The sequence below is a fragment of the Girardinichthys multiradiatus genome, chromosome 1 (genome assembly GCF_021462225.1).
Source record: "Girardinichthys multiradiatus isolate DD_20200921_A chromosome 1, DD_fGirMul_XY1, whole genome shotgun sequence".
NCBI classification, from domain to species: domain Eukaryota; kingdom Metazoa; phylum Chordata; class Actinopteri; order Cyprinodontiformes; family Goodeidae; genus Girardinichthys; species Girardinichthys multiradiatus.
In genome coordinates, this window is record NC_061794.1 from 29,517,274 (window position 1) to 29,532,049 (window position 14,776).

The following is a 14,776-nucleotide window of genomic DNA, read 5'->3' on the forward strand; positions in this document are numbered from 1 at the left end:
AGCTGTCTTTTTAGTTCAAAGTAGGCTCAAATTTCCTTTCATAGATAATAAAAAAATATTATACTTAATGATACTCAAATTCATCCTACATAATAATTAACTTCCCAGGGCAGTTGGATGCACTGTATTTTATTTAGGGGAATTGGTTTCAAGGGGCTCAAAACAACATTTTCACATTTTATTTTTAAAAACCCTGGTATGAAGGAAGCTAAATATTAGCTTCTTTAAAACAAGTGGAAACATCCAAAACAGCTAGTCAGTAATTGCAAGAGTTTTATTGGTGTTATGTCAATGCAGATTATTTCATTTGTTGAGAAGGATATAAATAATGTCTGACATATTTAATCAAACATGTTTAATCAAATTTTAAGATTGACACTCCTTTTACATTGTTTTTTGTCTTTTGAGAGATGTCATTTTACTATAAGAAACAAACTTCTTGGCTAAAGAAAAAAATTAAAATTAAAATTTCCTAGATGTCAGGGCAGTTCACGTAAAAAAGTTCACTATCATAATTATAATTAAAGAAACCCAAAATTAGTGAAGCACACCATATATTCTAAAAATAGCTTAAATAATATATGTTGTTGATTGTTATGACAACTTTAAGTTATTTACTGGTTCTGATGAAACACTCTAAATTTCAAGAGATTTTTGGAAATTTTCTGTCTGAACAAGACATTTATCTTAATAATTAATTGCAGGAGACATATGTTGCAAAATGCAATGGTTATAATAAATGACAAGTGATAATAATACTTCTGATGGCAATAACAAAAGAAAAAATCATGCTAATTTGTAATGGTCCTCCCTTTGATTAGTCCAAGTTTCTCTCAGGGTAAACTGGAAGAGTTCATTTTGCTGGTTAGTTAAAGGGACAGGATTTGAAGCCCTTACAAGAAAAAACAAATAATCAAAACACGTGCCAATTTAGCATTTTCAGGAAAAAAACAAAACAAAATCTTCTCACTTGTTTAAGACACTGGGGTCAATGCTCCAACCATCTGGGTCTAAATGGGAGACACCGGGTGTCAAGCAGGTGACGGAAAGGACTGCCAGAGTCCGAGGACATAATCATGGATTGATATGCATGTGTGGGTTGAGACGGGGTGACACACACACACACACGCTGCATCTCTCAGCTGACTCTGAGAATATGTTTGCGTGGGACAAGTCCACCAAGACCCATCCATCACCCGGGTCCAAATACGCCCTGCGCCACAGTTGACACGGGGTTAACAACTTGACACTGACGGAGGTGGGCGATGCCCGTGGCAGAATGGAAACCGAGACAGAAAAAGAGATGGATTGGAGTGTGATCGACATTCAATTTGAATTGTTACAAATATTGTCATTTAGCAGAAAAATAAGAACATGATCAAGTGTTCACGCCCCTTGTAGTCGGTGTGATTGCATGCAAACTGTATCAGTTCTTGGTGACTGTTCAGCACTGCAGACAGGAAACTAAGCAGCGATGCATATGTCCATGACCTTATCTTTAGTTACAGAGTATTGCTTTTGCACTAAAAAAACAAGCTTTTCAACTTGGCAGCCAGAGATGAGTTATGTTAGAATTGTTCATGCAGACATCAAGCTTCCTTTCTCTCAGTAATCACTCTGCATTATTACACATTAAACATGCACTAATGTACAAGTGATCAATTATGCGGCAAGACGGGAACTAGAAAGTAGTTCAAAACTTTTAGAGAGCATTGATTTAAAAACTACTTTGTGGAAAAAAAGCAAAACACAAGCAGCAAATACAGTTGTAAATTAGTGGCAGATGAACGGCTCGGTCTTTGTCCATCCCAGGCCAGGGATGTAAAGTAAATCTCTGAGTGGCTGTGGCAGGAATGCAGGTGGATGGAAAGCGCAAGGGAAATGTAGCGTAATCTCAGCCTCAGCCATGTTATCGGCTGGGCTTTTTAACACAGGGGCCAATTTAATTGCACTTAAAGCAGAAAGGCAGAACATCAATCTTGATGAGTGGATCTGCATCACAGCGCTCCCAGGCCAATCTATCACTATCTATGCCTCTGGGTAGACCCCCACCCCCTCCTAATCTCCCCCCCCCACCCCCCCGAAACATAAACGCTCCCATACATACCCATGTTCCCTGGACGTCATATCTGTGCACTCCAACCATGGTCTTTTTATACCAAAACTTGACATTTCTGAATCTTTTGCGCAGCAATGCACAATAAGCTAATTTACTGAAGACAGATTTATAAGGCATAATATAGCCCAACTCAGGTAGTATTTTGGGAACATTCAAAAATGTGTAGAAATATATTTGTGACCATTACAAATTTTGTATACATTTTTTCAAATAAAAATAGTGTTGCAGCTCCGATCAGATTGGATGCAGAACATCTGTGATCATACATTTTCGAGTCTAGCCAATCATTCTCAGTTGTAGTTTTTGGTCTTCACTTTCCTAATCCTTTCATAAAACCATTACATTGTATATCTTACTGTACGTTTGGGGTAGTTGTCCTTCTAGAAGATGAACCTTTAGCCCAGTCTCAAATTTGGTGCAGCCTCTCACAGGTTTTCTTCCAGAATTGCTCTGTATTCATTTCCATTCATCTCACTTCCACTCAGAACAGTTGTCCCATCCCAGCTTAAGAAAGGCATCCCCACAGTATGATGTTGCCATCACCATATTTCATAGTAGGGGTTGTGTGTTTAAGGTGTTTTAGTGGCTTCCTTCTGGCCACACTTTCAGAAGAACCATATTGTCTGAGTGCATAACTACTAACTCTCAAGAGATTTTTCCACCCGAGCTTCTGATTTCTACAATTCCTAAAGTGTTACCTTGGGCCCATTAGCTGTTTCCCTGATAAATGCTCCTTTGCGCTGCCTGCCAGTATAGATGGGCAACTATGTGTTGGCCCATGGCTTCGTGAGACATTTAAAGCTTGGGGTATTTATTAATACCCAAACCCTGCTTTAAACTTCATAATTATGTTGCACTTTGTGTTGCTCCATCACATAAAATCTCAATAAATTACATTACGGTTTAGGGTTGTGATGTTTAAAAATGTGAATACATTTAATAGGTATGAATATTCTTATAGGGCACAGTATATGTTTTGTATAAGCAGTCATGGGCTGCAGTTAGGGTGTCCATTTAATATGAAACCATCCAAATGATTCAAAAAAGGTTTACAACTAAAGCATGTAAATACTGGGGCTTATTCTGACTGAATATTGCTCCGGGGTAGAACTAATTTTGTCATTAAACTGCACTTAACAATCTCCAAACGATGCCCTTAGATTTTTTTAACTTTACTGTAAATGTATAAAAACTGATCAAAGAAAAGCCTCATGGCTTAAGCCGAAGGTCTGTGGTAACTACCTCCTGTGCCAGAAGCATCTTGAACTCTTAGTGGCCATGAAACACTTAAATACAGAAAGCTTCACCAAGGCCATAAAGCGTAGAGAGGACTTTTCCAGCTTTGTAAGGAAGGGACAGAGCAAATCGTAAGAGCAGTAATGATCCCTTAATGTGGTGGTTCCCTCAACCACTCACACTCTCTCTGTCTTCACCCCCCATACCCCTTCCTCCTGTCAATTCCAGCTGCTGCATTAGCAGGGATAATAAATGAGACTCCAGCATCACAAGCATAAAGTTTTTATGACCCACCTAACCAACCTTATCAATTGTGGATGTGATTACTCCTCCAGGTGACAGGCTGAGAGACAGAGGGATAGTGGCTGATGGAGGATAGAGTCCAAAGGATGCTTTCCTGGTGGAATCAAAGAATTATTTAATATCATGTTCATCAAGGAATGATGAGTGTGAAAAACTCAGAAGGGGAAGTGAAGAAAAGGAAGAGGGGTGAAGAAAAATGAGGGTACAATCAAGGAGGTGAGGAGTGGGAGGATGGGAGTGTCTCGAGCGCTGCTCTGGGTAGCTGCTATGAATGGGCTGGTAAGATGGAGTGGACAGGCTGTATGGGCCCACTGAAAAGGGATTTTCTCTTCTACATGATAACTTTGATCCCTCCCGTTTCCACTTACCAGTCAGCAATATTGTTAAGCAGCAGTGGGTTAATACTTTAACTTGGTACTTATGTGGAGAGGAAGGGTGGAAGTACCCTCCCTTTCTCGACTGAGGAGTGCCTCCAGAAAGTTTAGCAAGGGGTGTCTGGATGGGAGACACTAGGCATAGGTCAGTCTGAGAATCTCACAGTATGATAACCTAAAGTAAAAAAAAAAAGATTTTATGGTATCCCAGTATTAATGCAAAATTTAAAACAACAGTTATTACATTGCTGCATCTCAAACCCTAATGTAGTCAGGGACATTTTTGTTAAAAACACAGCTGAAAGCACTGACAGTCGACCATTTCCTGTTCTTACAATAATGCATTCAAGTTAAATTAAAAATGACATGCTACTATGGCTATAAGAACACATAATAAGCTTAAACAGTAGATCATTTTAAAAGATTGTTTTGAACCAGTGTGCATAGTGGTGGAAGATTAAAACAAACACTGAATAAACATTCACATTTTATTGGAAGTATTTAAATAAACACGCTTATTTTTCATAATATTATTGCTTCTTGCCATTTTGGCCTATTTGGAGAAGCACAAAGTTAAAAAATCTAGGTTTACTTATTTTGTTAGTCAGTCAAACAGACATACTCCTTTAGACTTTTTGCATGCCAACTTTAATTTCAAAAGAGCATTACCTTAATAACAATAATGGACAGTGTCCTTCAGCTTCCTCACCATGACTTTCTATCGAGCCGCCTGTCTTTCTTATAAAGAAGAGAAAATGAGAGCGACCATGGCAGTAGTATGTCCAAACAGGTCAGAGAAGGGCAACTGAGGAGAACTCTGCCCACTTCAGAACTTCCTCTGGCATTTTATACAAATGACTTCAAACCATAGAGGCAGTATGATGTAAAATTGTAATGGTTTTGAGACCATAACTTTAAGAAAATGTGATATACCTTTAGACTGGTAATTGGCCCATCCTAACAGGACACAGATAATCTTGAGATGATCCTTATAAATTTCAGGAGTTTGATTTGGCTCCGGGTTAATTTACCCCTTTCACTATCTTTTGTGAATGTATAAATGTATGTATTTAAACTAAGTATAACACCCCAATTGCATTGATTATGGTTCTGATTGTCATATTCAGTTTTGTAAAGGACTCAAATACATAGATAAAGGGAGGTGAAGATAATTACTTTAATAAATAAATAAATATAAAAGAACTTACAAAGTGGTCTTGCACACGGAGAACAGACATAAAACACAGTGAAATGGCAGACAAACAGAATCAGAACAGAGAATCCAGCAGATGACACTGAAAACCAGTGAACAAATATACTGAGGCAGGGGTGGAAGATGCCCAATGAACCAGAAGGGCTAATCAGAGGAAATGAGGAGCAGCTGAGGCACAGTGAGGGCAGAAGAGCTGAAGAAGGGAGACTAATTAACCAGAACAGAGCTGAACAGAAACACAGGAAAACCCAGGAATGTATCTAACAGGAATCAAACATGAAAAGACGTGACAATGATAAGTATAGGGGAATTAATTTAAGAAAGCAAAACCTTGAGAACATAATAAAGAGCAACGATAGGGTCAAAATACACACACAAAAGAAAAACAAGACCCAAACTACTCAGGATCATGACATCATACCTGGCCCTTCCTTCTCTTAAATTTATAAGTAAGTATTTTTTTACTTATATATAAGTAAGAAATATGTTCATAAGGCAGTCTGGCTAAAGGAGGCAGCACATTTGTAGGAGTGGTAACAATAAATTTCAGTTCCGCATTAAAACCACAGAACAAACCTACATCCTCTAAACAACATCATCTTTACTTTGTTGTGAAATCTGACATAGATTAATATATTATATATATTTGTCATGGCAACAGAAACAAAGGACATTTACTTACTAGGATTTATTCACTAGGACTTTATTCACTCTTTACACAATATTTCTAGATCATCCAGGGTCTTAGGTCCCTGGAAATGTCAGATTTCTTGATGTCATGCACTCGAACAAGATTTTTAGGCCCTTTGGAGGAGGGCCCACAGCTTCACACCTCCACCTTACTTAACAGTGAGCGTGAGATGCTTGTCCACATATTCATCCTTTGTTTCATGACACACCCATCTAGTGTGTTTACTGCCAGAAAGTTCAATCTTAATCTCATTTGACCAAAGCAAATGGTTTCAGTTTTAGTTCCAGCTGAATTTAGGAAATGTTACATGTTTATGTTTGTCTTGGAAGGACAGAAAATATTTTTGCTTTAAGCAACATCTACACAAGTTGGTGACTCTGCTGCATTGCCATCCTCCCTACTCTACATTGTGACAAGACAAATATGGGAGTTTTACAGGCCTTTTTTGTCACAGTTGCAGTTGTTTTAAATGTATCCGTTTTTATTCAGTCATTCCTTCAATAATATATTCATCCATTCATTCATTTCCATTATTTAAACAGATTAGAATCCTAGTAAGATCGAGATCTCTTTTGCGAGGGGGACCTGGGTAGAAAGTCTGCAGCACACATCAAAAAAAGAGTTACACAAGTCAAACACATTAAAAGACCATCAAACCATTTCAACAATCATAAAAATGGAGAAACATTTCAAAAATAATAATTTAGGAAAACTGGCACTGACTGGCACTGACTGATAGATTTAACTTGCTTATTATTAACAACTGTTCGAAATAAATTCAAAGAAACAAGATCAATAGGTTATTTCTCTGACTAAAAATATAGGCAATCGTACTGACTTATGAGGACATAAATTAACACCCATTCATCTTACCTGCCATGTTCTCTTATCTTTCCCATTTTGAAGAGTAGTTAGGAGAAATGGGCCGTTGTGTAACAGGGAAACAAGAAGTCATTATTTTAGTTCAGAGATGTGCTGATCGAATTTGGAAATCAAAGCATAAACTTTAAAATGTTTCAGTTAGGTGTTTACATGAGTTGTTGGGGTATTCTTAATTTGACTTCTTAAATGTACTCAAATTAAAAGCTGGGTTTTTCAAAAAACAAATCATAGTGAGATTATGCTTCTAAACCTAACAAATATTTTATAATAGGGCTGCACAGTGGTGCAGATGGTAGCACGGTTGCCATGCAGCAAGAAGGTCCTGGGTTCAACTCCTGGCCAGAAGTGTTTCTGTATGGAGTTTGCATGTTCATGCATGTGTGGGTCCTTCTCCAGGTACTCCGGCTTCCTCCCACAGTCCAAAAACATGTCCGTTAGGGTAATTGGACTCTTTAAAAGGCCCATAGGTGTGAATGAGTGTGTGCATGGTTGCTTGCCCTGTGTGTGTCTGTGTTGCTGTGCGATGGACTGGCGAGGGTGTACCCTGTTAATTGACTGCTGGAGATAGGCACCAGCTTCCCTGCGACCCACTGTGGAAGAAGTGATAGAAAATGACTGACTGTTATAATATTTTGTGTGCTTTACTGTCTTGTACTTCTTTCAGCTGTTTAAAAATAACATTTGGTTTTCTTTTAAAAAGTAATGTGAAGGTATTAAAGAGAAAGTTCCACAGTGACAGAACTGAACGTAATACAGAAATTGTTTCCAGACACTGCTTTCACAAAGACAGATGTACAGGTCCTTCTCAAAATATTAGCATATTGTGATAAAGTTAATTATTTTCCATAATGTCATGATAAAAATTTAACATTCATATATTTTAGATTCATTGCACACTAACTGAAATATTTCAGGTCTTTTATTGTCTTAATACGGATGATTTTGGCATACAGCTCATGAAAACCCAAAATTCCTATCTCACAAAATTAGCATATCATTAAAAGGGTCTCTAAACGAGCTATGAACCTAATCATCTGAATCAACGAGTTAACTCTAAACACCTGCAAAAGATTCCTGAGGCCTTTAAAACTCCCAGCCTGGTTCATCACTCAAAACCCCAATCATGGGTAAGACTGCCGACCTGACTGCTGTCCAGAAGGCCACTATTGACACCCTCAAGCAAGAAGGTAAGACACAGAAAGAAATTTCTGAACGAATAGACTGTTCCCAGAGTGCTGTATCAAGGCACCTCAGTGGGAAGTCTGTGGGAAGGAAAAAGTGTGGCAGAAAACGCTGCACAACGAGAAGAGGTGACCGGACCCTGAGGAAGATTGTGGAGAAGGGCCGATTCCAGACCTTGGGGGACCTGCGGAAGCAGTGGACTGAGTCTGGAGTAGAAACATCCAGAGCCACCGTGCACAGGCGTGTGCAGGAAATGGGCTACAGGTGCCGCATTCCCCAGGTCAAGCCACTTTTGAACCAGAAACAGCAGCAGAAGCGCCTGACCTGGGCTACAGAGAAGCAGCACTGGACTGTTGCTCAGTGGTCCAAAGTACTTTTTTCGGATGAAAGCAAATTCTGCATGTCATTCGGAAATCAAGGTGCCAGAGTCTGGAGGAAGACTGGGGAGAAGGAAATGCCAAAATGCCAGAAGTCCAGTGTCAAGTACCCACAGTCAGTGATGGTCTGGGGTGCCGTGTCAGCTGCTGATGTTGGTCCACTGTGTTTTATCAAGGGCAGGGTCAATGCAGCTAGCTATCAGGAGATTTTGGAGCACTTCATGCTTCCATCTGCTGAAAAGCTTTATGGAGATGAAGATTTCATTTTTCAGCACAACCTGGCACCTGCTCACAGTGCCAAAACCACTGGTAAATGGTTTACTGACCATGGTATCACTGTGCTCAATTGGCCTGCCAACTCTCCTGACCTGAACCCCATAGAGAATCTGTGGGATATTGTGAAGAGAACGTTGAGAGACTCAAGACCCAACACTCTGGATGAGCTAAAGGCCGCTATCGAAGCATCCTGGGCCTCCATAAGACCTCAGCAGTGCCACAGGCTGATTGCCTCCATGCCACGCCGCATTGAAGCAGTCATTTCTGCAAAAGGATTCCCGACCAAGTATTGAGTGCATAACTGTACATGATTATTTGAAGGTTGACGTTTTTTGTATTAAAAACACTTTTCTTTTATTGGTTGGATGAAATATGCTAATTTTGTGAGATAGGAATTTTGGGTTTTCATGAGCTGTATGCCACAATCATCCGTATTAAGACAATGAAAGACCTGAAATATTTCAGTTAGTGTGCAATGAATCTAAAATATCTGAATGTTAAATTTTCATCATGACATTATGGAAAATAATGAACTTTATCACAATATACTAATATTTTGAGAAGGACCTGTATGTCGTCAGTAACGACAGTTCTTGTTCTTCAACACGTTCTTTTGCTTTTCTACTGAGAACTCTTGAGACCAGTGAACATTTTGCCATGCTAACTGAGTGACTGACTACATGGACCCATGGAACACATGTGAAATGCAATGGCTGAAGTATGAGATCAGATTAAAGATAATTAAAATGACAAAAGCCCACAATTATTTCTAACGCAGCTGTAATGACATCCTTAGTGTACCTGAATGCTGGTTCCCTCCTCTTTTTGTTCACTATGCTCATCCTTCTCTCCGGTTTAGCTGTGACCACTGAATCATTAACCTGCACTGTGAGTAGGATGTGCTGACAGACTATTCTCCTATTGTGCCTTCTGTCATCTTCAGGAAATCAGGGTTTTCCCCTGCTGTTGAGGTAAAGGACCACCAGGTTATGACTGACAGTCCCTTTCTGCATTCTGTTATTCATTTTGCTTCCTGATTTCTCTGTGTATGTATTTAATTTTTTTAACTTCTTACACCTAGTGTCCATATTCATTCTCTGCTTAAAAAGGTTTAGCAAAATATATCATGAAAAAAGTGAAATAAAAACTGTGTAAGTAAACTGTGTAAACGTATCACCATTCCATAGTACTGCATGCACATTCAGGGATACTTGTGCATTTGGCGACTAATGTGTATCCATCTGGGGGACTATACCCTGAAGGAGGTGATGGAGTGGAATGACGCTGTCAAGAGCTGCACAGACCTGACGCTTCCTTTACATGGCAGCTGAAAGGCTCCAGTGATGTATCAAGAGTCAGCAGAAGCATTGATCAGAACCATGGTTAATCATTGCTCCGGGAACCCAGAAGAACAGAGGCAGCCTGGGGAGAGGTAAGCAGAGCTAGTGGGCGGCGTCTCCACGGGAGGCCTGCAGCTCCATACTGAGGAAATGTAGAGCTTGTCTGTGCATCTTGCTGTTGCACAGAACGCTGAAAACATGTACATACCAGAACCTCTCAGTTATGTTTCATTTGTGTTTCTGAAGTGGGTTTTGTACATTTATTATTCACAATGTTGTGAACAACATGTCACAGTGGAAAAAAGAGGTAGTTGGCAAGTTTTTTATTTGAGAAACATTTTTTATTTTTTATTTGAGAAAAAATTGTAACGTCATTTACATGATTGTTTTAACTCCTGCACATAGTACATAGTGGAAACAAGAAAGGCCTCCTATGAAAAACCCTTTATAAATTTGTCTCTTTTATTTTAGCAGAAATGTAAGAGATATGACATGTTTGATACTGAGTATAATTGTATTTTTGGGTCTCTACAAACATGCTTGTCAAAATCCTACTGAATACCTAAGGACATAGAGTTGAAATATGTTGGTAGGCCCGCATATATCGACTCCATCTTTGGTGTCCTCCGTGCTTATGGTTTAGAAGTGTGGTGAGACTGGTTGATGCAATGTTGTGATCAAATACTTGCAGTTCTACTGATTTATTCTGTTTTTGCTTTTTTGTCACACCTAAATCAAATAATCATTGAGCCAAAAATAACCAGAGAATTTAACGAAAGCATTCAAATGATGAATTCATTTATTAATAGTAAAAAGCTGTCCACACCAACCTGGCCCTATGTGAAACTATAATGTTTAAACCATGAATTGTTAATCATGTGATTAATCACATTTGTTTAGTCTAATATCCCTAGTCACCTCCTGGCCTAATGACTGCCTAACCTGTAGAATAAAAAAATAACTTAAATAGAACCTGACTGACAACATGAAGTAGGTTAAAATATACAAAAAGCAACAAATCATACCTCAATTTAAAAAAGCAATTTTAATACTTTGGGACATCAGCGAACCACAGTGAGAGCCATTATCCACAGATAGAGACGATATGGAGCAGTGGTGAATCTTCTCAGGAGTGGGGGTGGGGGCTACCAAAAATACACCAAGAGGGCACCACACACTCATCCAGGTGATGATTCACAAGACAATAAACCCGGCAACACATCTAAAGGACTCTAGGTCTCAGTTGCCTCAGATGTGAAAGTTCATGACTCAACAATAAGAAAGAGACTGAGCAAAAATTGCATCAATGTGAGAGTTCCAATGACAAAACACTGGTGACCAAAAATAAATTAAAGGTTAATTTCACATTAGCATTAAAAGCAAAACAAACAAACAAAAAAGCATCCTGATGACCAAAGACCATGGGAAGATGTTTTGGGGCCTTATGAGGAAAATGTAGAACTATTTTTAAGGTGTAAATTCCATTTTATCTATGTGAAAAACTAACAGAACTTAAAAAAAGAACATCATACCTACAGTCAAACATAGTTGTGGTATGGTGTCTTTTACAATTAACTGATGGAACCATGAACCATAATAAAACCTGAAAGAGAAAGTTCAGCCATCATTTTGTGACCTTATTCTCAAGCACAGTTTGGTTACGCAGCAGGAGAAAAATCCGAAGCACACCAGCAAGTTCATCTCTGGACTGCTTAATAAACAAAACAAAATTAAGGTTTTGGAGTGGCCTAGTTAAAGTCTGCTGTGCAAAGATCCTTTAGCATTTATGCTCAAAAACCTTCAAAAAACGCTTAATTTTACAAATACAGCAGAGGGGACCAAAATTACTCCACTGCGATGTAAAAGACTCTTTGCCAGTTATAGCACACGCCTGATTGCAGTTCACCTAAGGCAGAAAAATCGGTTTTTAGGTTTTACTTTTCCACATAGTGGCAGACTGGTTTGGACAACAAATGAAATCAACATTTGAATACTGTATTTTGTATTTATCCAGTTTATTGTCTAATATCAAGATTTGTTTGATAATCTCAAACATATATGTGTGGCAAAAATGCAAAAACAGCAAATAATCTCTAAGGGGGCAAATACTTTTTTCACAGCACTGTACTCATTCATTAGAACAGAAGATATTCCTTGTCACACACTGTTTTTTTAGATTATTTCTGCCCAGTTAGTCCGGGCATTCTACCATGAAGGCCAGACTGATGGAGAACTGTGCAGAGGGACTCTGGATTTCATTCATAGTGATAATAGGATTTTTGGTCATATGAATTGTTCATTTCTGGCTCTGTTTTCTTTTTTGTTTTTTGTATTTATAGTAGAAATCTGTCACTTGTTCCAAAATGTATTTAATTTGAAAATGAAATTTAATGTGCGTTGATGCACCTTTAATGAATTGAAAAGTATTGGTTTATCCTTTTGCAGCTCTGTTGCATAATACAGTTGTGGCCAAAAGGTTTGAGATTGTTAGAAGTCTTGGATTTTAGTGGCGAAAATTTGACATCTTTATAGTAGCTCATTGCATAGGTTACTACAATCAGATTAAAATTAAAAGAGTTAAATTAAAGTCAGAAAAGTTCAATTAAAAGAGCAGAATGGTTAATGTTTCTCATTCAAAAAATCTAATCGGAAACTCGTGCAATCATCATCACTTTGGATCAAAACGACTTCACAGCCAAGGATACCTCAACAAGTTAAGATTGCACCAAAAATGAACCAGTTATTTAATTTGATAATTCAATAAATGGTTAATGGTCCAGCTTCAATAAGAGATGTCCAACTCCAGTTGAGACAAGACAGACCAGGAAGTTCCATAACCATCTCTCTAAGGGAATTCAACTAAAGAATTATGTTGAGCAAAGCTTTCTCTGAAATGGCAGCAGGTGGAGACTGTTTGAAGCTGGACTTGTGTCAAGGAGGAAAGCAAAGAAGGCACTTCTCTTCAGAAAAATTTTTAAAGACAGACTGATATTTTCCATGAGGTACAGGGCAAGGTTATTTTACACAATGAAACTTCAGACTTCTTAGGACATCTGGTTAAAACTGTCCAGAGAACACAAGGTGAGTTGTTCTATGAAACCTGTGAAAATTGATAATGTTTTAGGTTGCGTCTAATCCAGTCGAGACTGCACAGTCCAGTCCCAGGAGTCTGTTAACACTACCTGCAACATTTTTAACTTGTTTTTGAGGGCAACACAAAATACTATGCAGGTGACACAACAAAAATCCAGTTAAATGGCAACTTGACAGAAAAACGTCTTTAGAAAAAGAAGAACTTTTAGGAAAGTAAAAAATTCTCTCTCGTTGCTCTGGCATTTCATTACCTAGAAATAAATTTGGTAATTCTACTTCACCTGAAACAAGAAACATTTAATTAATGGGAGAGACTGAGAAAAAACACATGTGCTCTAGTGCAGTGCATCAGATTTAAATATCAGATTTCAACTGCATAGAAATTAAGATTTTTCCATTTATAACTGAAGTCTGTTTAAGGATTTGAGGAACCTGGGCTGTAGAACATTTGAATGTTCAATGTCTTCTTCAACCAAAGTGCTCAATTAAACAGTCTTTCCATAAATGTCTCCTGGTTTTCTCTGAAGGTCTCCGTCCTATGAAGGAACCATCTTTTCAATTGGGTCAAGATGGACTCCAATTGAATTGTGAAAACATGTTGTTTTCTAATTAAATTGTGCCATAGAGCACATAATATCGAAGTAAAGAAGTTAGAGAATGGAACATTTTATTTTTTATCAATCAAAACTATAATTCTTTCTTGCTTCATAATTACAAAATATGTGTTTTGAATGATCATTTTACAAAATTTAAGATTAATCTGAAATCCATTAAATCACTTAAACCAGCCAGAAAACAAGTACTGTTTTACTTCTGGGTAATATCCATTCATTTGTGTGTATGGACTGGAAAACCAACCAGTATCCAAAGTGTGGCCAATGAGAAGCCTGATCTGTTCTGTGTCCACTCAGCAGTACCCACTCATTTTAAGAGTTAATAATTCACAGGAGACTGGGGGAAACAGGCTACCAGTCTGAGAGACAACAGAGTGCACGAGAGGAAGATAGAGACCAAAGAGAGGATAGAAAGAGGAACCAGTGTGCATGAAGAGAGCCATAATACAAGGGGGAAAAAAAAAATACAGCGGAATTGTATTTTATTGTACAAAGTCCATCACCCAGCAGAAAAATCTTTCAAGACACAGCCACGTCTAACTGTCAGGCCAGGCAAAGGAGAGTATTAATCAAGGAAACAGTCAAGAAGTCCATGGTAACTCTGGAGGAGCTGCAGAGATCCACAGCTCAGATGGGATAATCTGTTGAAAAACCTTACCTTTATCAAGCAGAACACCATTCTTGAGAGAAAATCTCAAAATAAAGGTTTTCCAATTTGCAACAAGTCATGTGGAAGATACAGAAAATTTGTAGATGAAGCACTAAGAGTAAAGTTTTTTATATGGTGAAAAATGAACACTGCACATTACCCTGAACACACCATCACCAGGTGGGAAGGTGGCCAGAGCTAAATACAGGGAACTCCTGGAAGAAAACCCACTGAAAGCTATAAAACCCTTAAGACTAGACAAATTCTAGACACTGTTATCAGAAAAATGCTTGACATCAAATTCACTGATGTTCGTGTTTGTAACATGACAAAACTTTGAAAAGTTCAAGAGGCCCTGCTGAAATTGTTAGGAGTGCCACGAGTTTGTTCAAAACAATTGTTTCTTAAGCTGACTAAAGGCTCAAAA